The 25727-nt window shown below is 32.9% G+C and overlaps 1 pseudogene; it reads left to right on the forward strand.

The window, feature by feature from the left end:
• Positions 1-815: 815 nt before the first annotated feature.
• LOC124994474 (UDP-glucuronosyltransferase 2A3-like) lies at positions 816-25727 on the forward strand (annotated as a pseudogene).

A 25727-nucleotide genomic window follows, 5' to 3' on the forward strand; every position in this document is an offset into this window, starting at 1 on the left:
TGCTTTTTACATAAAGGTTGATCCCCTTTCACTTCTTATCAGTTCTAAGAACTCATTCTATGCTTTCCATCAGTAAACCAACATTAGAGTTAAAAACTGAAACCAGAGAACAGCATCAAATCTCTCCAAAGTCACCTAAATTTTCCTTTTCCACACTCTTTCTGTGTCACCCTGTGCTCCACACATACTGAACTTAGGTGATCACAATTCCACAATTTATACATTATCATTCTTTATCTTGAGTTCCTCTCCTCCTGAGTAACTCTCTTCTGCCAACTTTGCTTCTAGGCACACCTGCTAAGACTGCTCCACTTCCAGAAGGTTTTCTGATTTCCTTCATATGAAAGTGAGGCATCTTTCTCTGGAGTCCTGAAACAGTAGAACACTATTTGATGATTAGTATTTACCTCCTTTCATTATATTATGTGTCTTCTGCATACTATTATATAACAATTTTAAGGCAAAACCTGTATTTATGTTTCCCCATATTATCAATTATCATTTCCATAAGATACACCACACGATTTATTGAACTTCCTTAAATGCATTCTTCTATTGTACTTTGAATTATTAATCTGAAGATATTCAAATTTTTACTATTTTAAGATATTTAATGCAGAATTAATAGAATACTAAAACAAATTCTGCACAAAAGTTTTAAAGGTTCTTATAATTTAACAAATGTCATATAAGCGCTGCACCCAGACAATAAGATTGACAAAGTTCTCTGCACATGTGTTCTTTCCTACTTTCAGAAGTTAATATTTGACTTTTTTCTTTCCAGGGTTCTTACTTAACCCAGTGAACACTCCACCACTAAAGATCAGTGCAGAGAGACACTGACATGATGTTTGAGAAATGGGTTTTGACAATTCTTCTGCTGCAGTTCTGCTGTGTTGGCTGTGGATTCTGTGGGAAGGTCCTCGTGTGGCCCTGTGAAATGAGCCACTGGCTCAACCTGAAGACCATTCTTGAGGAACTCCTGCAGAGGGGACATGAAGTGACAATTTTGACTTCTTCACAGACTTTCTTGGTTGACTATCACAAACCTTCAGCATTCAATTTTGAGGTTATCTCTGTGTCAGGGAACCAAGAGGATGCAGAGAAAATAATAAATGAGTTTTTACATATAGCCGTGAATATTATGCCAACATTGTCACTCTGGCAGTCGGCAAAATTATTTCAAAACTTCTTTCTTGATCTAACTGAACATTTTGGAGAACTCTGTCGGAAAACAGTCTACAATGAGTCCCTCATGGAGAAGCTCCGGGAAACCAAGTATGATGTCATGGTTATAGACCCCGTGGTTCCCTGTGGGGAGCTGGTGGCTGAGTTGCTTGGGGTCCCTTTTGTGAACACAATAAGGCTGTCCATGGGCAACACTATGGAGAGGTACTGTGGGCATCTTCCAGTTCTGCCTTCCTACGTGCCTGTTTCCATGGGAGGACTAACAGACAGAATGACCTTCATGGAAAGGGTTAAAAATATGATGTTTATATTGTTCTTTGACTTCATGCTCCAGCAATATGACTTTCAGTTTTGGAATCAACTTTACAGTGAAGCATTAGGTAAGAGACTCTGCTTCTCATGGTACACTAATATCCAAAGACCCTAGGAAGCCAAAGGAAAACCTGCAGAAATGTAAGGAATACATTTTTCAAATCATTGATTTCCACATAAAATTCTAATTGATAAAAATGAATGGTGTGTTAAACTAATTAGGGAGGGAAAACAAGAATTCTTTTGCCATGATTAATCCTTTTCTTTTTTCTTTCCTTTTTTTGGGGGGAAGTTCTCTTAGGATTGAACCCATGGTGTCTTACCACAGAGGTACATCCCCCTTCCTTTTTATTTTATTTTTAAATTTTTGCTGAGCTTCTTGCTAAATTATTGAGTCTGTCCTTGAACTGTGATTGTCCTTTCTCTAGCTGAGAGGGAATTAAAAGTTGCATGACCACCCTGTAGGTTACTGCTTTGTAATTATTAAAGTGTTTTGTAAGATACCTTGAAACTTAGTAGATTCTTATAAAAAGAAGACATAAAACCATGTACAAATCAGTGTTAATCCAAGGGAAGAAGCCTTTTTTTTTGCCAGATATATTTATTGTATATAAATACATGTAAGACATTGAACTACTCTTTACTATGCTATTCAGCTTCTTATTGGTTAAAGGGTAAGAAAAAGAAAAAGAGAAAAATTGCAGAGTGTACATAATAAGAAAATCTTGCATAATACCACTAATAAACTGAAATGAGAATATTTTGAGAATGGAATTAAATCCATTATGAATTTAATCTGAATTTTGACTTTATTTGAATTTTGCTTCCTCAATTTTAAAGACGAACTTTTTATTACTCTCAAATTTCTTGACTTGGATCAGTGTACCTACTATTTCTGTGCATCTCATTAATCAGGTAGGAAACTTCAGTATGTCCTGTGAACTGCTTCACCATGGCTGGTCATAATGAAGAATGTCCTAGGGTGCTTTATACTTCAGGGAGTATATAACAGAGAGTTGAAAACTTAAATAAAATACTCTAAAAGAGTTTGTTTCTCAATACATTAAAAATGTAATAAATTTTTTACTTCACTGGTAATATTTATTCAACTTATTTTTAGTTGCTTACCTGTTTTCTAGTGATTGATGTTCCTTTCTAATTTTCTTCTGAACCCATCAAAGGAAGGCTTGCATTTCAACTGTGAATATTGAGGAAATACAAGCTTCCACACAAAAGATGATAGTGGGTATTAAAACATAATAGCTAATTAAACTCCACAATTGTGTTAATTTGCTAGGGCTGCTAAACTAAGGACCAGACTCTGGTGACTTAAAAATGTACTTTTATCCTGTTCTGGAGGCTAGGAGTCTGATATCAAGGGCTGCAAAGGTGTCTTTTTCTTGGGGTTTCTCCCCTCTTGCAGATTCACATAATCCTGTGTCTGCACAAGGCCTTGCCTCTTCCATTTCTGTGCCCTGGTGTGTTTTCCTTTTACAGAGGGATACCAGTCATATTGGATTAGGGCCTCACACTTTAATTCACTTAACCTTCATCACTTCTAAGGACTACTCCTACTAATAGAGTCAGGTTTCTACCAGGGAATTTGGGAAAACACAACTGAGTCCATCACATTGATTTTCTTTTTCATATATACATTGATTGGTGCTTTTTATTTATACAGAATGGTGGGTTTCATTGTGGCATATTTGTTTATACTTGAAAGTGTAATTTGATCAAGTTTACTCTCAAACACCTCGCCCACCTGCTCCTCTTCCTTCTCCTGGATCCCTTGCTCTACCCATTGGTTTCTCTTTTACTTTCATGGCATTCGCTCCTATTTACCTATTTATTTTCCTTCAGCTTTACATGTGACAGAAAACAAATAATGCTTTCCTCTCTGACTCTGACTTATTTAACTCATAATGATGGTTGGCAATTCCACCCATTTTTCTGCAAATGACATAGTAAGTGTTTGGTTGATTCTACAACTTGACTGTTGTGAATTATGCTGCAATAAATATGAGAATTCATGTATCACCGTAGTATGCCAAATTTAATTCTTCTGGATAATTAAGAAGGAGTGATATAGTTGGATCTTATGATAGTTTTATTTTAAACTTTTTGAGAAACTTTATACTGGTTTCCATGATGACTATACCAGTTTACATTCTCACAAACACTGCCTAAGAACTTCTTTTCCCCTCATCCTCACCGGCATTTATTACTTGTAGTATTAATGATTGCCATTCTCACAGGCATATTGCCATTTGGTTGGAATCCCAGTGTAGATTTGATTTCCATTTCCCTGGGGAATAATGATGTTAAATAGTTTTTCATGTAATTTTGCCCACCAATTTATTGATTGGGTTTTTGCTTTTTAAAAATTTTTGAATTTGCTTTAACTAGTTATACATGACAGGAGAATATATTTTGACACAGCATATATAGTGGAGTATAATTTCTCATTCTTCTGGTTATGGGTCATTGTTCTTTTTTTTTGTTTTGAGTTCTTTGAATTCTTTATATTTCTGGTTTTTATTTCTCTGTTGAAGAGCAGATAGCAAAGATGTTCTACCATTCTGTCTGTCTTCTCTTCACTCTGTTCATTTTTTTTTCTTTTCTTTTCTTTTTTTTTTTTTTTTTTGCTGTGCAGAGGTTTTTTAATTTGATGCCATCCCATTTATTGACTCTTGCTTTTATTTCCTGAGTCATAGGAATGTGTTTACCTGTACCTATATGTTGAAAGGTTTGTGCAATTTTTCTTTCCTAACTACTTTTAAAGTTTCTGGTCTTATATTTAGGTCTTTAATACCTTTTGATTTCTCTTTTGTACATGGTAAGCAACAGGGATCTAGTTTCACTCTTCTATATGTGCCTATTCAGTACTCCCTGTCCATCTGTCAAAGAGGCTTTCTTTTCTCCAATATATGGTTTTGTCATCTTTGTCAAGGATGAGATGAGTGTGTCTGTGTGGGTTTGTCTTTGTGTCTTCTGTTCTGTTGTGTTGATCTATGCTGTATGTGTGTTTTCATGCCAGCACCATGCTCTTTTGATACTATGACTCTCCTACATTTTCTAAAGGGTCTTGAGATACTTCCTGTACTGCTCTGCTTCCTAGGATTGCTTGGACTATACGGGGTCTTCTGTTCTTCCACATGATTTTAGGACTGTTGTTTCTAGTTCTTTGAAGGATATTATTGTTATTTTGTTGAGAATTACATTGACTCTATTCATTACTTTGAGGAAAATGGTCATTTCAATGATATGAATTCTGCCTATTCATGAACATTGGAAGTCTTTCCATTTTTTAATGTTTCCTTGAATTTCTTTCTTCAGCATTCTGTAATTTTCATTATAGAAGTCATCACCTCCTTGGTTAGGTTATTCCCAAATATTTTATATTTTGAAGTTATTATGAATGGGATTACTTTTCTGATTTTTTTACGAGCAGTTTCATTATTGTAGTACAGAAAAGTCATTGATTTTTGTTTGTTGTTACTTTGATTAATTTGCTTATCAACTCTTGAATCTTCTGGTGGAATCTGTAGGATCATCTATGTATAGGATTATAGTACCTACAAATATGGATAATTTGATTTGTTGTTATCCTCTTTGTACCACTTATTTCTTCTGTTGCCTAATTCCTCTGACTACAATTTCAAGTAATACATTGAACATGAGTTGAAAGAGTGGATAGTCAACTCTTTCTTTTCTTGATTTTAAAGAAATTACTTTCCATTTTTCCTATTCAATATGATGACAGTTTCTGATTTGCCATGCACAGCCTTTATTATTGCAAGGTAACTTCCCTCTATCCCTAGTTATCTCAGAGATTTTATCATGAAGAGATTTTGTATTTTGTTGAGCACCTTTCTGCATCTTGAAATATGCATGTGGTTTTTGTCCTTTGTTCTTTTTATGTTGTGTATTACATTTATTGATTTGTGCATATGACACTGATTTTCATTGAAATAATAATGTTCAAGTAATGTCATTTTTAAATTCTTAGCTTTAGACAAGGTTTTGAAATAGTGTGATACTGTAATAGCATCTCAGTAAATAATTTAACATCTAGTAAATTGGACTTAAGGTTAATAAGACCATGATCTTGGTTTAATTCTGCCTTCAGAGACAAATGGAAGAGATAGAGCCATAAATATATCACTGTGAAACTTTGGTATACAGGATTAAGAATGAAGTCTTTTGGAAATATAAATTAAAGGGAAGCAGAAGCAGAAATATTATCATACCAGAATAAAATGGGGGGTATTCTTACATTAATAGAGAATGTACTGGAAATATGCATTTTTTTGTGTGGGGACCCTCTTATGATAGCAAAGTTTTAGTAAAACCTTACAAGATGATTCCTCTGGTGAAAAGAAAGAATGGTCTTTCATTATCTCCATAAGACTTTCATACTGGCTTAAGACAACACAGTTCCTATCCTGGTCTCTTCACCCTGGTCTCTCATGATATAGTTATGATTTTTACTTCCGATTTCCTATGTTTCATCTTTCTTCTGATGTTCTAATAGCTATCTCTTTTTCCTCTTAACTAATCTTGTACTTTTAACAAGAGTGCAAATACGTGTTATTCTCTTTGAATGGGTTCCTTGATAATTTGTATAACATCCAAGATCTTTATTCCATAGGTAATCAGTGATATTAGATTATATCAATGTCAAAACAGAAAACAATTTAAAACAAAATAGTAGGCATATTTGTATCTAAATATATCTGGTTATAAGCTCAGGTTTTGTAATGGCCATAAGTTGTACACTGACCTTGTTATGTCATTTTTTAAATACTGCTTTTCCATTTTACTTGGGTTACATTGAACAATAAATATTTTGCATCTTAGTATCCATTGTAAGCAATTAAATTCTCTATAGTCACCACTTTAAGACAATCATGGGCCTAACTTTGTATATTTAGTAAAGGTTAAGCTATTCCATGAAATAAAGAAAATCATGCTTTAGTGAGAGGAAGCATGCATAGAAACTGATAAATTTTCTACCAAACTATCTAGTTTTTCATCATTACCCATCAAGGGACTATTTTTCCCCTAATATATTTAAAGTCACAATCCTTAGAGAACAGCTTTCTTTTTTGACACATTGAGTTGAAGAAAAGTGATTTACTTTTGTTCAACTTCCCCTTGGAGTTTTTCCTACTTATATGTAGACATAGTCTCTGGAATGCAGTCACTTCCAAACATGAATTCAGATTTTTTTATTCAGACTGATCCTATGATCTATGTAAGGTTCTCTTTGAAAACTAAAGTCACTTTTCTGTTTGCTAATTTATTTTGTGGAATTAAGAAATGTCCTTTGAAGTAACTGTGGCTAACAATTTAATGATTAATTCAAACAATGTGTGTTGTTATTCTTTCAGTAGCTAACAAGCAAGGAAGATGTAAAAAAAAGTTAATTAAAAATAGGTTTGAAGCTGCACACCATGGTTTCATCCATAATCCAGCCACCTTGAAGGCTGAGGCAAGATTGATCAAAGCTAGTCTCCTCAAGTTAGGGAGGCCTTATGTAATTTAGCAAGATCTTATCTCCAAAACGGCTGAGGTTGGGGCTCAGTCGTTAAGTGCCCTTGAGTTCAAATTGTGGTACAAAAAAATAAAGGTTTGAGGTTGTTTTGTCATTGCTCTTTCTTCTGACCTTATAGGTGTTAAAGATTTCAGAAAATAGAAAATTTAGAAAATCATTATATTTTCACATCTTTATTTAAACTACAAGATAGTGTAGGTCCTCTTTATTTTGAAAATTAGGGTGGTTCCCTATTTCATAATAATTTTCAGAGATATCTGCTTAAACAGAGAAAAGGAATGGGATTTTGTCTATATAAAGTTTATAGAGAAAATGTAATCCTTAAAATATATGGCAAATAAATCTCTCATTCTTAGAAGATCTTCCTTTTGGTGCAAGTGCTCTCATGGACTGTTTTTTTTTTTTTTCTTTTGGCCATTTCATTTAGAGACAAAGACTCACAGAATTTCTTAGGGCCTCACTAAGTTGCTGAGGCTGTCTTTGTACTTGGGATCCTCTTATCTCAGATTCCCAAGCCACTGGGATTATAGGCATGTGCCACTGTGCCCAGCTCTCATTGATTTTATTCCTTCATTTTCCCGTATTCCTTACTTACTAGGCAAATACAATGCACCAAGAATATAATTTAATTCAAGAATAATGTCAATAAAAGGACAAATGAAAATGGCTAAAAAAAAATCAAAAGGAGCAGTGTATTTAAATTAAAAATAGCTGACTTTTTTCCTGCAAGCACCATTAGCTTGTCTTCATATTAAGACGTGTTCTATGCTATTTAGCATTAGTTCATATATAACTTTTTGTCCAATAGGGACAAATGCTAAATATACATTTCTACTTTTTTTTAACCTGATAGAGATGTGAAAATCTTTCCATTAATATTCATAACATTTTCACCATTCTTGTTAGTACCTTAATAATATTAGTTTTTTTACATAAGAAATCACTGAATTACTTCAGTTCTGAGAAGTACTTGTGTTGTTCCAACTCTGCCACTACAAACAGCATTAAATTGAATTGATTGTATTTGTGTCTCTGCCATGATGCCTTCTAGTCTTGTTAAGCCACTTAGCATTTATCCTCAATACTTTTCTGAAGTTGGGCAGCAAATACAGTTATTCCATTTTGTAATGGGTTCTTTATCTTTTGACCTGTAACTGTTCTATCATTTTAGGCATTGTAAGACTTTTCTGTGATATGTATTACAAATATTTTTCAGTGCACATATTGGCATATAAATTTTAGTCTAAGTGCATCCTTAAAATAATAGAATGAACTTCTCTATTTCCTATAGTTAAGAGATTGCTACCAATAGTTTAGAAATCATCTTGCGTAGTTGGTTTTAACATCCTTCTGCAAAAATTGACAGTACTAACATGTATGTTATTTTCTAAACATTGTACTGTTAATTTTTTTTAAATGGTGTACAAAGGAATGCTTGGACTTGCTACTTATGTGTAATAGTAATTTGATGATACAATTATGTATTTCTGTAGTGGTCCACCATGTAACTATAGCAAGACATCTGTCTATATTTAGTTTTTGTATAATGCTGAGAGCATTCTGGTATATGTCTTCTGTTCTATAAGAGCAATGGAAAATATTTTCAACTTAATTGACTTAAAAGATACTATAATTTTGCTCCTTCTTTGAAGATTTTAGTCTACTTAAAATTTTATTTTTGCATATTTTGTAAGGTGGATCAGTTTCTTTGCATTTTACTTTTTCAAATTCTATTTCCTCTTTCTTCTCTTGAATCATTCCTCCTCAAACTTCCTCATCTCATTTCTTTCTTCTACTTTTGCACAGGGATGGGGAGTTTTCCATCAATCTTTATTGAAGGCTCCTTTCTTACCCTACATATCTGAAATGGTGCTTTGGAATTCAGAACTTTTGTTACCAAAGTGGTTTTGCTGCTGTTTGTTATCCTACTTACTTTCCTTTACTTTCTTGTCATCTGTAGGATAATCCCTACTTTTGTTGTAACTCTTTGACAGGAGTTTCTTCATTATTTTTGGCTCTTTGCTTTTCCATGTAGATTTTTAGAGGCACATATAAAGTTCTATAGAAATTGTCAGGTTCTGTGAAACTTCTGATTTTTATATTGTAGTAAGATTTACAATAAATCTGCAGATCAATTTGGGAGAATGGACATCCTTATGAATGTAGACCCTTGTAGTCCATGAACATGTTAGCTGTTTCATTATTATGAGTTTTAATAAGATTTTATAATCCTAAATATAGTTTACACATGGTTTTGTTGATGTTGGGAATCAAAGCATGAGCTACAATTCAGCCCCTAGTTTATACAATCTTCTAGAATGTATTCAGATTTAAATTTAAAAAAACATTGTAAATTAAATTTTCATCTGCTTATTCACAGACATGTTATTTATATTTTGCCATATCTTTCAAAATTTAAACTGTCACAAACTCTAATGACTTATCTGTGTTTTCTTTTGGATTAGAGACACAACAATGCATCATTAGATCGGTAATCACCTAGATCTTCTTTGTTCACATAATTGTTTTCTTATTTAACTGTAGTAGTGTAGAACATTGTTGGATTGATATGTCCTTATACATACCATTGACTTTTTCTCATCCTGATGAGAATGCTTACAATATTTTAGCACAAAAGACTACATTTAATGTAGCTTTTTAAAAATTTTGCATCTGATACTGTAAGAGAGTTCTTTCCTGTTCCTAATTTACTAATAACTTTCAGCCTTATGAATAATATTATTTTTTATTTCTTGAAAAGCTCATAAGATTTTGCTCTTTACCTATGAATAAAGTAGATACATTTTTTAAAAACTTAAACTGTCAATTAATTGCTAGAACAAGTCTAATTCTTCTTTTTATCTTCCATTAAAATATTACTGTATTCAGTTAACTAATCATTATAGGATTATAGCATCTAAAATACAATAGGGTTGATTTTTAACATGATATTAATATTATTTCTATATATAATATATTCTTTTCCACAACACATCAATTATTCATTTTCTTTTTTAAATTCTACTATTTCTCTAACTTCCTAAGTTACAAGCATTTTTTTTGTTAATTATAATAAATGCTACAACTATACTTCAGGTTTCATATTTGCTGTTTCCCATTTATTTTTATTCTATGCAATTTTAATATTTTTTCTAAATAGTTTCTGATTTCATCATTGACAAAGGTTTTTTGAAAAGTGATTCTAAATTTCTAAGTGTATAGCAATCTATGAATTAGTTGATGGGAGAGTAAACTTTTGTAACAGATCTAATTTTTTTATTTTGTCAGAATAGTCCTTATAGCAAATGGGCTCATAGATTCAGCGGGGTCAGTTTGATGGCTCTACTTCTGAATTTCTAGTAATATTGTCAGTTTCTGAATAATCTGTAACATTCATTCTCAATTATGGTGGAGTTTAAATTTCACCTAAAATTCCATTATGTTTTCCTTACAGGGTTCATTTCATGGAAAACTAGAAGATTAATAAATTTAAAGTCACCCAGCAATAAAAATACAATAAAGTGTTGGGAGGGATATAAAAGTTAGAAAATCCATGAAATAATTGTAGAAATAAAATAAAATCACATAGACAAAAGTTTCCGGTTAGAGAAAACACTAGGTTAAAAAGATCTAATTATAATTTGGTCAAAAAGTCTCCATCTAAATCATTAAAGTATATAAAAACTATAAAGTAAAATGACAGAAAAATGTATTGCATATAAATCTGTGAACTAATACATATGTGGTTATATGAAAAAATAATTCATTAGCAGTTCTTTCTTGGAAGTTGATTATTATACTAATATTTTGATGTGTTTCTGATAATCAGTATATAAATGTATTAAAAATCTAATGTAAATTCATGTCTTTAATCTGAGACTTTTCACACATTTTATTTACAGGGTTAACTGGCATATTTTATTTTCACAACTGCTTTATGTTTTCTGGTCTTTATTTTTTCTATTTCTTTAGTATGCAATTGATATATAACTGAATTAAAAATGCAATGTAAACTCCATGTCTTTAACCTGAGACTTTGTATACATTGCCATACATTGTATACATTTTCCTTTCCTCAGGTAATTGGCATATTTTATTTTTACAACTGCTTTATGTTTTCTATTTTTTTGCTTTTTCTATTTTTTTCTATTACCACTTATGTTTTAGAGACTTTGGAACTAATTAAAGTTTTCTTTATTTTTCATGTTTTCCTTCTATTTGTGGGGCTGTCAAACATTTCAGTCTGTCTTTAGAATGTCCTCAGCACCTACCACAGTATAAGTAAATATGCCTCTTAAGTTAGAAGTGAACCAATTTTTTTCATTTTAAATATTCTCAGTGTATACTTAGATCTTTGACTATCTCATAAAACTATTTGAATTTAATTATTATTCGTATGCCAATGACCCCAAAATTTGCAATTTGGGGTAGACTGTCTCCCTTGTAATGCTCATCTCTAACTCCAGATATCTATCATTGTTTGGATGTTTAGTTGTATTTCAAAAATTAGCTGACACCAAACATGCTTTGGAAGTCATTCCCATTTTATTCAATTACACTAAGTTCTTTTAGTTACTCAGGTGAAAAAGAACTGGGCTCATTGCACATGTAACTCTTTTCTCACAGTATATAAATTATCTGACTGGCAATCCCGTCATATCTGTTCTCAAAATGTTTGTAGGATTTGAAAGCATTCATATCATCCATAGTTACTATTCTGTTTTGTGCTACTATGATATGTCACCTATCATGAAACAATTGACTCTACAGTGTGAGGTGCAGTAAAAACATATACAACAAAACACTATAAATGCACCGAAATTATTTCTCCCTCATGTAACTATCCACATGAATAAAGTAAATTCTAATCACAAAGTCATCCAGGTAACCAGAAATAATTATGTAATTGTTCTTATATACATTCTGTTACTGTTCTTGCTCAAATAATTGGACTAGGTTATTTGTAGACTAACCTGAAGGAAAGTGAAGTGAAATAGAGAATATACTTTTTACTCTTTAAAATATGTGATCCAGAAATTGTGCATATGAATTTTCTCACATGCCATTGGAAATAAGCTAATATCTAGGTAGCCTAGAAGTCATCTGTACATGTTAGTCTAGCTAACATGTCACCTCAGAAATTGATAACTGTCACTCTTGTCTACATCAATTACAGTAAGGTATGTAGCAATAAATTCAAGTTACCTCCACGAGTTCTTTGAATTAAAAGTCATCTTTTTTAGACTCACATATAGTTTTAAAATAATAGATGCAATTAATAACAATATTCACTTGGCAGCTCATACTTGATAATTTATCAATTTTATATTGCTCACATAATTGTCCACTGTTTACTACTATTTATATAAATAATGTAATTATGAGAAAAGATTTGATGATAACTTAATTCAGTACTTTTATTCATAGTTCTTCAGTATAACTTTTAAAATGTCTTATGAAATTATTTGCCAATTTTGTATAACTTTGTTCAAATTTATTTTTATTTTTCATTGACTATATGTGTGAAATTGTGAATCACTGCTTTAAAACTACAATTATTTTACCGAATCAATTAGGTCTTCCTAAAAATTTGGTCTGGAATTTATGAACATAAACTTTGCTTAGGGAATTAGGATTAGGCTGGGATGAAGCACACATGAAATAAAGCACCCATTATTTGAATGCTGGGGGTCAAACCCAGTCCCTTGTACAGCTAGGTTCTATCATTGAACTACATGCTCAGCACAAAATATGGCACATACAGGGCTTAAACAGTCTGATGTGAAAGATTTGGGGAAAAATCTTTTCCAATCTCTGGAAATTTCAAGCTAAGAATCTTTGGGCCATCTTTCTTCATGATCACTTTAGGACATTGGCTATGTGACTTCACACATATCTTCAAACACTACTAAGTAATGATTATTTCAAAGAGGCTTTGTATTCCAGGCACTTATACTTAATAATTAAATTAGCGTTTTTAGTAAGTAAATATATTCTCCTTTGAGTTTTTAATTTCTAAGTTGCAATACACATTTTCTTGTGTGTAGGAGAGGTTGATTTTATTTACAAATACTCATCCTTTTTTACAAAACTCCTAAAGTTAATACTTGAATCTGCCCCTTTCAAAAACCATCATATAAGTTAACGCTAAAATAAATATGTGCGATTAATGTTATTTATATGTGCATCTCACTTATAAGGGGGTAGTATTGGATGTGAATTAATCAGGAACTGTTTACTAAAAAAATAATGAGAAATCAATTTAACTAATAGGATTTGATCCATAAAAAATTATGGATTGAATTAGGTATGGGTCCTTCAATGATATGTTTCAGAATATAGAAACTGTAAGACAGAGATGCATTCCTGTATAAAAACTGGGAAATTGTTGAGAGGTGACTTGAATGAGGCTTATATGATGAAGTTTCTCTATTTTCTACACTTAGAAAAAATTAGTACTAAATTTCTCAATAGTTGTTAAATTTTTGTTTCTTTTACAGTTATGAATTTATACTTACATATCATTTCTCCTTCAGTGCCCCCAATACCTTTCTTTTTACTCCTTTCTTCCTTCCTTCTTTCTCTCTCCCTTACCCTCTCTTTCTGTTCTTCCTCCTTTTCTTTGATCCTTTCTTACTTTTAACATATTGTCATTGTAAATATTCTAGAGGTCTTAATTCTTTTCCTTAATAGCATATAAGATAATCTGTAGTGCATTTTTTTCTTAGCAAATATGTATATTAACTTTCTCCACACAAATATTTATTTTCTCCAGGAAGACCTACTACATTATGTGAGAGTTTGGGCAAAGCTGAAATTTGGCTAATCCGGACATATTGGGATTTTGAATTTCCTCGTCCATATTTACCTAATTTTGTGTATGTTGGAGGATTGCACTGCAAACCTGCCAAACCTTTACCTAAGGTAAGTCTATGATAATGAAAATTGTCCCATTTTCCTTTAAAGTTTACAGCTCCAATAGCACATATATGTTCTTGAATATCTTGAGTCTGTCATTCCCAGGTTATTTTCTTTATTGTAGGTGTCTTTTTTGAGTTACATCAGGTCTTATGGAATTACTTGAGATTGTAGACAAAAATAAAATAATTCCTGTGGTATACTAAAAATACCTGTGTTCTTGGTATGGATACTGAGTGCAGGGACAGGTAGTAGAACCATGGGAATCACCAAGGTGAACACTTTGGTTTTCCCCATGCATGAAGAAAGTATCACCCCGCACATTTTCCAAAAGGGTTGATAGAGAAAGATGCCTTCATGAGAATTCCTTGTGAATTGCACAGGATTTATTGAATAAGAATATAAATATTAAGGGAAGACATGGAATAAGGTAGCATTCCTAGATTTTAATCCTGAGGGTAATTGCATAGTGGTAACCTTTATTGTCAGAGGTAACAATTGGTGAAAAAACTTCATGGAGGTAATGATGAGTTTAGTTTTTGTCCACAAATGATTTTCATGTAATTTCTGAAAATTGGGTAGTACAAGATCTCAGCATTGGTAAAAAACACTAAAAACAGATTGACAGTCATCACATACAGAAATAATAATAAAACTGAACGACTTGGAGGGCAATGCTTGTAATCCCAGCAGTTCAGGAGGCTGAGTCAGGAGGATCACAAATTCAAAGACAGCCTCTGCCTAAGGCCCCCACTTCCGCACAACTGCCAACACAATGCTGCACAGTCACGGGCCTGAGCCTTCACTCCATGAGTTACTGGGAACAACCAGCTGAATAGTTAACCCCATCTCTCCTCCTTTTTGGTCCTGCCATCTAGTCCTTGGGTTGTGGCAGCACTTGATCACTCAGACACTTCAGCAAGCAGGCAAGAGACAGCAGAACCTTAGTTCCTGAGCAGTAGCTGCCCCAAGTGTTTCCTCCCAGTTACCCCAAGGGGCCTCAGCCCTGACCCTGGGAGATATGGAAGACAGCCTAGGGTCTTATGGAATTCTTGTAAAGAAAGTTATTGTGAAGAAGCATTGAGAGAAGACAAGGTTTCTTAAACACTATGCCTGAAAAGCATGGATACAGGAGAAAATTTCATGTCATACTGACTTAACAGTAATTTAAATACAAAATATGTCCCTGCCAGTGTATGTGAAATGATACCAGAGATGAGATCCACTTTCCAGGAGTGGTATACCCCACCAATCTTGCTCATGGCCTTTAGTGTTGTTTTCTGGGGAGGAAAGAGGGATATAAGATCATTTTTCCTTCCATTTGCATGGTGAGGTGCCCATGTACCTTCTGACTGTGAGCATTCCTCATGTGGTCAAAATAAAGTCAATCATTATTGAGAGAGAGAGAGAGAGAGAGAGAGAGAGAGAGAGAGAGAGAGAGAAAGAGACTCTCAATGATATTATTGCTTCCTATCAGCATAATGAGAATTTGGTTTTTGAGTGTAAAATAAAATTGTATGCCAAATTCCAAAGTTTTCAATGATTAAATTTGGAATGCCAGAAATATTGGGTAAAAATAAGTTTTAAGAAACAAAAGAAATCATTAGATCACCTTCGTAAGAATATTATTGTTAATTATTAATTGAGGTGAGTGAGGAGAAAAAACATTTTTTAATCTGGTTTGTAGGTCAACGATATTCTCCTTAGTAGGGTGCAGGTCAAATGGATAGCACAGGAGAGTTCCTGCATTCTGTTTAACATAAATAAAGCATACCTCAGTTTAAAATTTCATTTCAAGATCATGAATCTTCTTTACTTAGCAGACAAGTTTATGGATGCAGAGAAGCTTTGCTGAGTACTGTCAGTACTCAGTTAACCAAACAATAACTAAAAAGATATGCAAAGAGAGATGTAACACATCCATTATCACTAGACAATACCCCTACCATACTATTTATCCTTTTTTCTCCCCTTTCACATGAATAATTACACAAAAAATAATTTAAACATGGTTTACAAGAAGTGCTAGTGATTCAATTCCATACTCAGATTACTTATTGATACAAACTTCAAGGAGTAGGACTACCAATCATAGCTTTTATGTGTGATAAATGAGTTATGCTAGTCACTAAATAAATAGGATAAAGAAGTAAAGGACCCAGTTAAGTTAAAAATACAGATCAGTGTGGTTGTGAGTGTGTGTGTGTGTGTGTGTGGGTGTGTGGGTATGTTTTGATTTGCTTAATGAACTCCTGTTTAGGAGAAAACAATTATTATCACCTCAGAAACACTCTGCTGATATTAAGCAAGGTGGTAATTACAGTGCACTCCCTCTCAATACATTGTCCCGCCCCTGATAATTTACTAGCCATTAACTGAGAGATAAAGTATTAACAGAGTGAACACAAATAATTACACAGAGAATATAGGACATAACTTTAGAAGGTGGCATTCACATAGATTATTATGTAAAAGGTTTCAGTCCTGGACTTTACAGTGTCCAATTTGCAAATCTCTAAGTAGTGACTAAGGGAATTTTATTACATAGGAATTTGTACTTTAGTTCTGCTCTAAGGCTTAAATTAAAAGTACTGTCTTAAAAATGTGATTATTATTGTAGCTGTAGATAAACTGTGGAGTCTCCTTCCAAAATATTTTACTATATATCACATTTTTAACAAAGTTCTTCATAGCCCTATTAATCAGAAAAGTGGATTCTTCTGAAAAATTATCTTGAAAGTTTGTCTCACAAGAAGGTACATTGTTGGATATGACAGGCATACTGGTAATTTTAAAAACCTAGGTCTGGATCCTTTCTTGGGTTTCCTACCATGAAATAATTTTACAAGTTTGTAGACAACTCTCTTGGTTGGGAAAATGATATCTTGAGAATAACAGTTCCACTTGCCAGGAGAAGAGCTGCCATCATTGCCTATATGTTTCTGTGGTGATTTGATTCATATTTACACTTCCAATCACTTAGCTATTTTAGCCATAAGTTTCAGGGACATACTTCCTTTCAAACAGACATGTAGTTTTATGTCAGAGGACAGAACCAGTCTAACAATTTCTGACGTTACTTTTTACTTTTTCTACTTAGAAGTATAGACAAATATGTTTTTCCTCATGATGCTGCACTTTTTAATAAAAAGAATGTATGTCTGCAGGAAATGGAAGACTTTGTCCAGAGCTCAGGTGAAGATGGTATTGTGGTGTTTTCTCTCGGGTCAGTGGTCAAAAACCTCACAGAAGAAAAGGCCAATTTCATTGCCTCAGCCCTTGCCCAGCTTCCACAGAAGGTTGGTATAACCTGAAACTCTGATCAACAGCTTCTTACTAATGGGATAAACAATTGCCTAATAGTACTCTTCCCAGATGGATGCTGGAACTCATGAACACTATATAACTGACACCAGTGCTAAGTAAATATTTCTATAACATTAAAATCTTATACTTAAGTACATTTGATCACTTGCTGACTGCACCTTGACTTTTCTATGGGAACTCACATTGTAATCATTGATTTTTAATAGAATAGAGGTATAAATATTAGGCCATTTGTAACATTTGGTTTGCATGGACTCCTCTTGAACTACTCAAGGACTAGTTCGGAAATATGTTAGCTCCATGGTACAGGGAAACAGAAAGATTATACACAGAGTAGAGAAAAATCATGCTAAAAAATATACTCCAAATTTCTGAGTTTTTAAAAACCCTATCAAAGTGTAGTTGCTTTAGAAGAAGATTAGATTCACTTATTCTTTCCCAAACTGAATATTCTACAGTTAAAAAGAAAAGCATAACATTATTGTCAAGCAATATACATTTGTAATTTGTTATCAATTAACCTTGATTTTTGTAATTAGAAGTCTATATTATATTCTCTATATAATCCTGTTCATCATCTATTCTGGTACTCTTTATTCTTATATATTAAACTACCTAGAATGATAGAAAGGTACATATGCTAATTAGGCATGATAGAACTTCTGTTTTTTATTTCTATTCTTATCTCTTAAAATTTGCCTTATCCCCCAGAAGAAAAATATGTATAAAAATGGTTAATATACTAGTTTTAAATACTTTTCTGAAAACTGAAATATAAGGAAATACTTACCTTAATCCCCTTTCCTAAAAGTTAAAAAAATAAGACAGATTAGTGGGGAGAGAGGTAGGGCAAAAGTAAAGAAAGATGAAAGGGCAGAAGTAAGAAAGGAAGGAGGGAGGAGGAAGGAAATCCAGGAAGAAAATACCATCAACAACAACAACAAAACACTAAAAACCTAAAACTAATTATATTTTTGAATAAAATTATACGTGTAACATGATAAGTAGAATGAAATAAATAAATTTACAAAGAATTTGTGTTTCTCTTAATATTTTCAACCTCCATGTTCTGATTTTTTAGACTAGTCCTATTTATTTTCTATTTCTTTATTTAAAGAATCACTTCCAATAATTTTAAAGTGATATGCCTCAAAATATGTATACTATTCTTAATAGACTTTGAGTAGAAGCCTTTACAGATAGACATGAGCAGTTCTAATATATACCTCAGTGTTTATAAGCTGCAAACTCTTTCTCTGTGCTCGCTCTCAGCAGGCATCTACAATATGGAGGAATGAGATTCCTAAATAAGTCTACAGACTTAACACAACCTCACTGTGTGTACCTGCAACATTATAGCATTGTCTTCCACAGGTCGTATGGAGATACAAAGGAAAGAAGCCAGCCACATTAGGAGCCAATACTCGGATGTTTGATTGGCTACCTCAGAATGACCTTCTTGGTAAGCCTGTGGGAGAAGAAAAGCTATACAATTGGGTAACAGAAAAGTAATCGCTTGTGACAGTTTGTTGTCACATAACATTGCTGTTAAATAACAGAAAATGCATTTAAAAATATTTAATAATCAAATATTTCAATTTTTGTCTTCCAGATTTAAAGCAGGTGTAATGAAACAATTGGCCATTAATTTCCTAGACTCATGCCCTAGTTCTGTTAAGACTCTCCTCACATTTCAAGATTCAGTCCCAGCTCTGATAACATCTCCTAAGTATTGCCTTCCCAGAAAATTAAGAAGGAGTTTATTCTCTTTCTGGGATCACAGTTTTCTAGGGTAGCATTGTTTTACATGGTAAGCTTTTCCCAAAACAAAACAAAACAAAAACAAATAAACAAACCAAAATGTTGCATGTTCAGTGACTTATATACTATAGATTTTGTTCTTCCCATCTCTGAAAATTTGCCAATATATCGGCTTGAAATTGATGCCCACTCTCACTCTATTTCCAAACTAGGTCATCCTAAAACCAAGCTTTTGTCACTCATGGTGGAATTAATGGGATCTATGAAGCTATTTATCATGGGATACCTATGGTGGGAATCCCCATGTTTGCTGATCAACCTGATAACATCGCTCACATGAAGGCCAAAGGAGCAGCTGTGGAGGTGAACTTCAACACAATGACAAGTGCGGATTTGCTCAGTGCCTTGAGAACAGTCATTTATGAACCTTCGTGAGTACTGCTACTTTTAAAGACTTCTCTGCCAGTGATTATGGTATCGGTAATCCTAGGAAAGTTCCACTACCTAATAACTTTGTAATCGGTTTATTTTCAAATAATATAGCTTGACTAATGTAAAACCATTTATTTTATTCCCAACTGGTAAAATGGTTTCCTGAGATGAAAATAAAATAACAACAATAACAGCAACAAAACTTGGCTTCAAAAAATCTATCAATGTTTTGCAAAATAAGCACCATATAATAGAAGAACTTACATTGTTTTTCTGGATTATTTGTATAATGTCATGAATAAAAATATTTAAATATCATAAGCCATTTATTAACTACAAAATAGAAGCAGTAATGTTCCCAATATTAAACATTCAAATAACTACTACTACTCAGTGTTAAACAGTGTTGTTAAATACTGCTCTTAGGTAACAGTTATTTCTGAATGACTTATAATCTTCAGGATATTAATGACATCATAATTTATGAGATAGCTAGGGGTTAGGAATTTCAATAATTCTTAGTATGATTATTTTTCCCTGTAAATTTTGATCTTGATATCTAATTGATTACATTCTTACAAAGACGTTACTCACTGATAATTTGGTTCATTTTATTACACATGAAAGTAGATCTATTTTGTGATTCTTTTCAACTCTAATGTATAGACTGTCCATTGAATTTTATTAATTTTTAAAGTATTGATTCAAGAAAATGGAATTATTAATACTCATAGATATTTCCAAGTAAATACTAACAGTTGTCTATTTAAAATGTATTCATAGTAACCCTCAACCTAATACTACAGCTGAGATTATCCTGAACACACAAGGATGGTAAAATGCAGAGAATAAATATGGATTTATGGTATTCCATTGTCTTATTCTAAAAAATATATAAGCACAAAATATTACATTGGAATATATAAATCATAGTAATTTTAATTATTCAAAATATTGTATCATAAATATGAAGCAGCACATTAAGATATGAAATAATACATTGACGAACACTTTTCTTGATTATTCTCTTATTCATTAAAAAGACATAGTTTATCTGCATTCATTTGTATACATTTATCTATAATATATATATATATTCTCAATTTATAAAATGAAAATCTTAACAAAATCTGATTTGCAGAAAAAGTTTTTTTTAATATTTCTTAGATGTTGATAGGCCTTTATTTATTTTTTTTTTACTCATTATTTATATGTGGCATTGAGAATCGAACCCAATGCCTCATACATGTTAGGCAAGTGCTCTACCTCTGAGTCACAACTCCAGCACCAGAGAAAGGTTTTGATAACAACTACATTTTGACTAAAATGCAATAGAATTACCATGTAAAACCATTATCTTGATCTCTCCTATAGTTCAATGCGGGTGAATGGCAGCATGACTCTTCTTCATTATACATGAAGAGTGCATGCTGATAATCTCACCCTCTGGATGTAGTGCATGATAGTCACTTGTGAATGATGAGTACACTGTCTTTCCCTGATACTAAAAATGTCATGCCAACACCAGGATATTTTGTCACAAATCACATACCTGCTCTCATCTCCATGAAAGCCAGTCTGGACACGACACAAACCAATAAGAAACCGACTAATTCTGTCTCGGCTACTAGGAAACTTCAATGAAGACATACCTAATCTTTTAAATACATAGACTTCTCTTCAGAAATGATTAGAGCTGTTAACAATGACTCTTTCTATTTTAGTGCCATGTTGATTAGGGAATCTCATTCTAGGGAGACATGTTTATTAGCTTCAAGAACTTAATGCACTTGGATATGCTATTTTTAAATTATCCTAGTGTTTTCCTTCATTCCTGACATCGCCAATAAAGACATATTCATTTTTGTCTCAAATATGCAAATATGTGCAAAGGAGTAATTACCACACTTGCAAAGATCTCAACACTGTAAAGTGAGTCATTAATGTCTATGACCAGTTCCCCATGTTTGCCATATAAAGTAGTTAAATGTCAGTGACCATGCATATTGATGTTTTAAATGATATTACCCAATAATATTGGATCATTCACATCTTCATCTTAAGCAGTTCTGGACAATATAGGTCACATAAAATCAATTATTTTATTGAAAAATTAGGCTATCCATTCACAAATAAATATTCCATTGCTTTCAGTTATATATTTCTATGTCTAAAGACCACATTTTATTAAGAATCTAGCACATCTACCCTGTTATGACTCTTAAAATCCTGGGCAACTAAGTTCATGCAAGATAAACTTTCCCTCAACATGTCTATGAATTTTGTGTTTTATAACACATTGTATAACCTTTGATTCATACAACATAGAACTTAACCACAGCAAAAAATAAAAATCAAAACTAACTTTATGAATTTGTCTTTTAGTTATAAAGAGAATGCCATGAGGTTATCAAGAATTCACCATGATCAGCCTATAAAGCCTCTGGACAGAGCAGTCTTCTGGATTGAGTTTGTCATGCGCCACAAAGGAGCCAAGCACCTCAGGCCAGCCTCCCATGACCTCACCTGGTTCCAGTACCACTCTTTAGATGTGATTGGGTTCTTCCTGACCTGCATGGCAACTGTTATATTCATGGTCACAAAATGTTGTTTGTTTTTATGTCAAAAAACTGGTAAGACAGGAAAGAAGAAAAAGAGGGAATAGATCAAGAAAGAGGGAACAGACCTTTCTAAGTTTGGCAAAGTCCTGAATGGGGAAATTCTAATAACTCTGGGAACCAAGATCTTATTGAAAACCCATCTGCATGCTGTGTTCAGATACCCTAATCTGGGCTCAGTTGATCAAGTGATTGCCTGGGATGCACTGGGTTCAATCCATAATTCCACAAAAAGGGAAAACAAAACAAAACAAAACAAAACCAAACAAAACAAAATCCCAGTCCTTTGACTTGGTCTAGGAAAAGCCTAGAGTTCAATATGATCATCGATAGTGAGTGTGTCCCATTCTTTCTTTCCCAGCTGGCTTTACCATCTTCCTCTCACTTTCCTGACACAGAGGCACTACTAAGTCTACATATGTTCTTTTCATAAGGTAATTTAAAATTTTAACATCAAATTATTATGCTGACTAATAATATACTGAATCCTGGGACAGGCACAAAATGTAAATGGAATTTGATGGATGTAGAGAACTCAGGAGTCAAATTCAAAAATCCCCATATAACACAAAATTGAAGAACCACCATAGGAAATTAGTTAAGAAATTTATCTTTAAAATTAAAAAAAAAACAACTCTTCTGCTTCTTTATTGTTACAGTGATTACAGCATGAATTTATAACTGATGGTCCACCACAGTAGGTCTACAAAATTTTCATTGAACACATTTAGATAATAATTGTCATTTTCCTACTTTTCTTCAACAAATATTCTTGTGTGTCCTCTACTGGATGGATTTAGGTACTGTTTCCAGAAAAGGAAAATATCAATTTTTTTTTCAGAATCAGGAATAAATGTGAAGAGATCATTTTTAGAGAAAATAATTAGGAACACAGAACAATATTGGTTATTTTATAAAATTTTTAAGTGACAGTACTATTGATAAATATCAATTCATTATGTTTTAAACATTAATATTCATAACTTTTGATCTGTATTTATAAACATTTAATTTTCTGTCAGAAAATTCTTATTTTCAATTTGAGATCATTGTTTCCATTCTATCTTCTATAACTTTAAATTCATCTACTAATACTCATTCAAAAGATATATGAGTATATCTGCTTGAACAAGCATATGGTATAATAAATATTTGTCAAGGAAAAATAATATTAAAGGCAAATAATGCTATTTGAATAATCTTTGCATTAAATTAATGAATATATTAAAATTTTACTTTCTTTAACTTTTATAAACTTAATGGCATGTGTATTTGTTTTCATATCAGTATCTGACATACAATTGACATAAATGACATTCATTGCCTTAGTGAAATTTTTAAAATTCTTATTCATTTTTATGTGTATGTTGAAAATGACTTCTTTTTTTATTGTAAATAAGACTTCATTTTTAAAAGTAACTGTATGACTTGCATATATTCATGAAAATATACATTATAGAAAATTCAAATTAAATTTTTTGTGAAGGCTCAAAATGCATTTGATAAATTTGAAGAACTTTTAAAAAAGGTAGTTCATATTGATGGGCTTTGAGTTTCACCACTTTACTGTATTTTTATTAAGAGATTTTATATTTAGTCCATGATCAGGTTGTCTTCTGCAGTTGTAATTCCTCCAGGGAGCAGTAGACTACTCTGTGGGTTGAGCCCTGCTGAGGCTCAGGCCCCCTTTTGCTCCCTGAAACTTGTCACCATGTTATACAAGATTCACTGCTACTCAAGAGTTCCAGCTCACTGGATTTTTCTCCCCTGCTTTTTGATATTCTGCTGGTCTCTTCTTTTGCCTAAATATCTTCAGAAAGAAGTTTTAGCTGCAGAAATTCCTGGGTAACTACAGTATGCCCATATAACTATGGTATGAATCTAGATTAAAAAAAAAAAAAAAAAGTTTGGGAATGGACTTCTTTTAATGTCATTCCTAAAACTATTCAGATATGGAAATTCTAGACACCATTAAATAGAGGCCTTGGCACATCAATACAATGCTTCTGCATAGCTCTTTTGTAGCCCTTGGAGCTGCAGGAGAGAGTGAAGTTGATAATTTAACTTATTTTGTTCATATACATTCCATGTGTATGAACAGGGTATCCTCTGGCTGCTTCTCCAGTGCTTAAGGTTAACGGCAGGATGAACCAAACTTCATCAATTCCAAATCAATATGATAACATGTTTCTTGACATTTCTCACAACTTTCCATTGTACTTTACTACTGAACATCAGAGAATTGAGTTGTTTCCAAGTAATGTGCTGAATACTAGACAGAATTTTGCCTGCACCCAACGTGTTTCTGCAACTTAGTTGGACCAGTCACCACATATACAAGATAGCATTGCTTTCTATAACTGAATTTGGAAAAGAGAAAAACAGAATAATAATAGAACACTCATATCATCCAATCTAACTAATCATGGCCCTAATCCTGGGTTGAATCATTTCTTCCCTGAAAATGCAACCCCCAAACTTTCTGACTCCAGATCATAATAATGAAAGACAAAATTTTCAGAGAGAAAGAGTAAAGACTACTTCCTATTAGCCCCATTCTCCTTTTCAACTTCTTGACTTCCAGACTTAGGTACTCAAACTAAAATAAAAAGACATCAAATATCAGGCTATGATTTAAAACATAGAATATATCCTTCAGTTTATCCCTTCAAATACCTAAGGTATGATCTCCTAAATAAAATCTTAAACAGCTGTCATTAAGTAATGATAACATGCAAAAAAACTGCAAATTTTTGGACTTTTGACCTTGTTGTATTTCCTTTCCTATTAATATATTACCTGGTCATATTCAGCATGAAGACAGATACCATGATTTTCTCTAGGACTTCTTTATGTCCACCAAATTTCATGCAGAAATGCTACAGTGATTATAAGTTCTTCTGATGCATCCTGTAGGGTAGAAGGTGAGCAGACAATCTGTTACCTGTAGCTAGCTAGAACTCTAGAGAGTAAAACCTTCTTGGGAAGCAGTGGGGAGATAATTGCTATTAAGTGATAAAGGGCATGGCAGCATCAGTAACCAGACTGATTTTAGTGATAACATTCATGCTGAACATTAATGCATAGTCCCCATTCCAGTCATCGCTGCTCTTTTGTACATGAGTTTTAATCCAAATTCTGGAGTGTTGGAGGAAGAGATTGACTCCCATGGGACGGGTCATCAGGCCACTTTATTATTGATACTATTTGGATTTTAGGCCTTCAGGTGGGAAGTACCATGGAATGTGAAAATACTAGATACTTATGCCAAATCCAAGTGGCATTGATGTAATCCTAGCTTAGAAATCTGATCATGAATCTTCCACTCTAAATCAAGTCTTTGCTCTGATAGTCAATTTCATTAGTCACTGACCTGACCGTAGATTTGTAATACAAGTCATTGTTACCTCCTCACATGAACCCAAAAATTAACCAGTTGTGGTGCTTCATATTCTGTAATTGGAAAGATTTTTTTCACAATTATCTTTCAGTGACATTGCTGAATGGGATAATATCAAAGACCACTTCCTGTAGCTCTGTGAATATAATGCAAGCCTACGGAACCTGTTCCTGTAATACTTTCTCTGCTTCTAATAAAAGCTTTCTCCATGGTT

Source organism: Sciurus carolinensis, chromosome 10, assembly GCF_902686445.1.
Source record: "Sciurus carolinensis chromosome 10, mSciCar1.2, whole genome shotgun sequence".
NCBI classification, from domain to species: domain Eukaryota; kingdom Metazoa; phylum Chordata; class Mammalia; order Rodentia; family Sciuridae; genus Sciurus; species Sciurus carolinensis.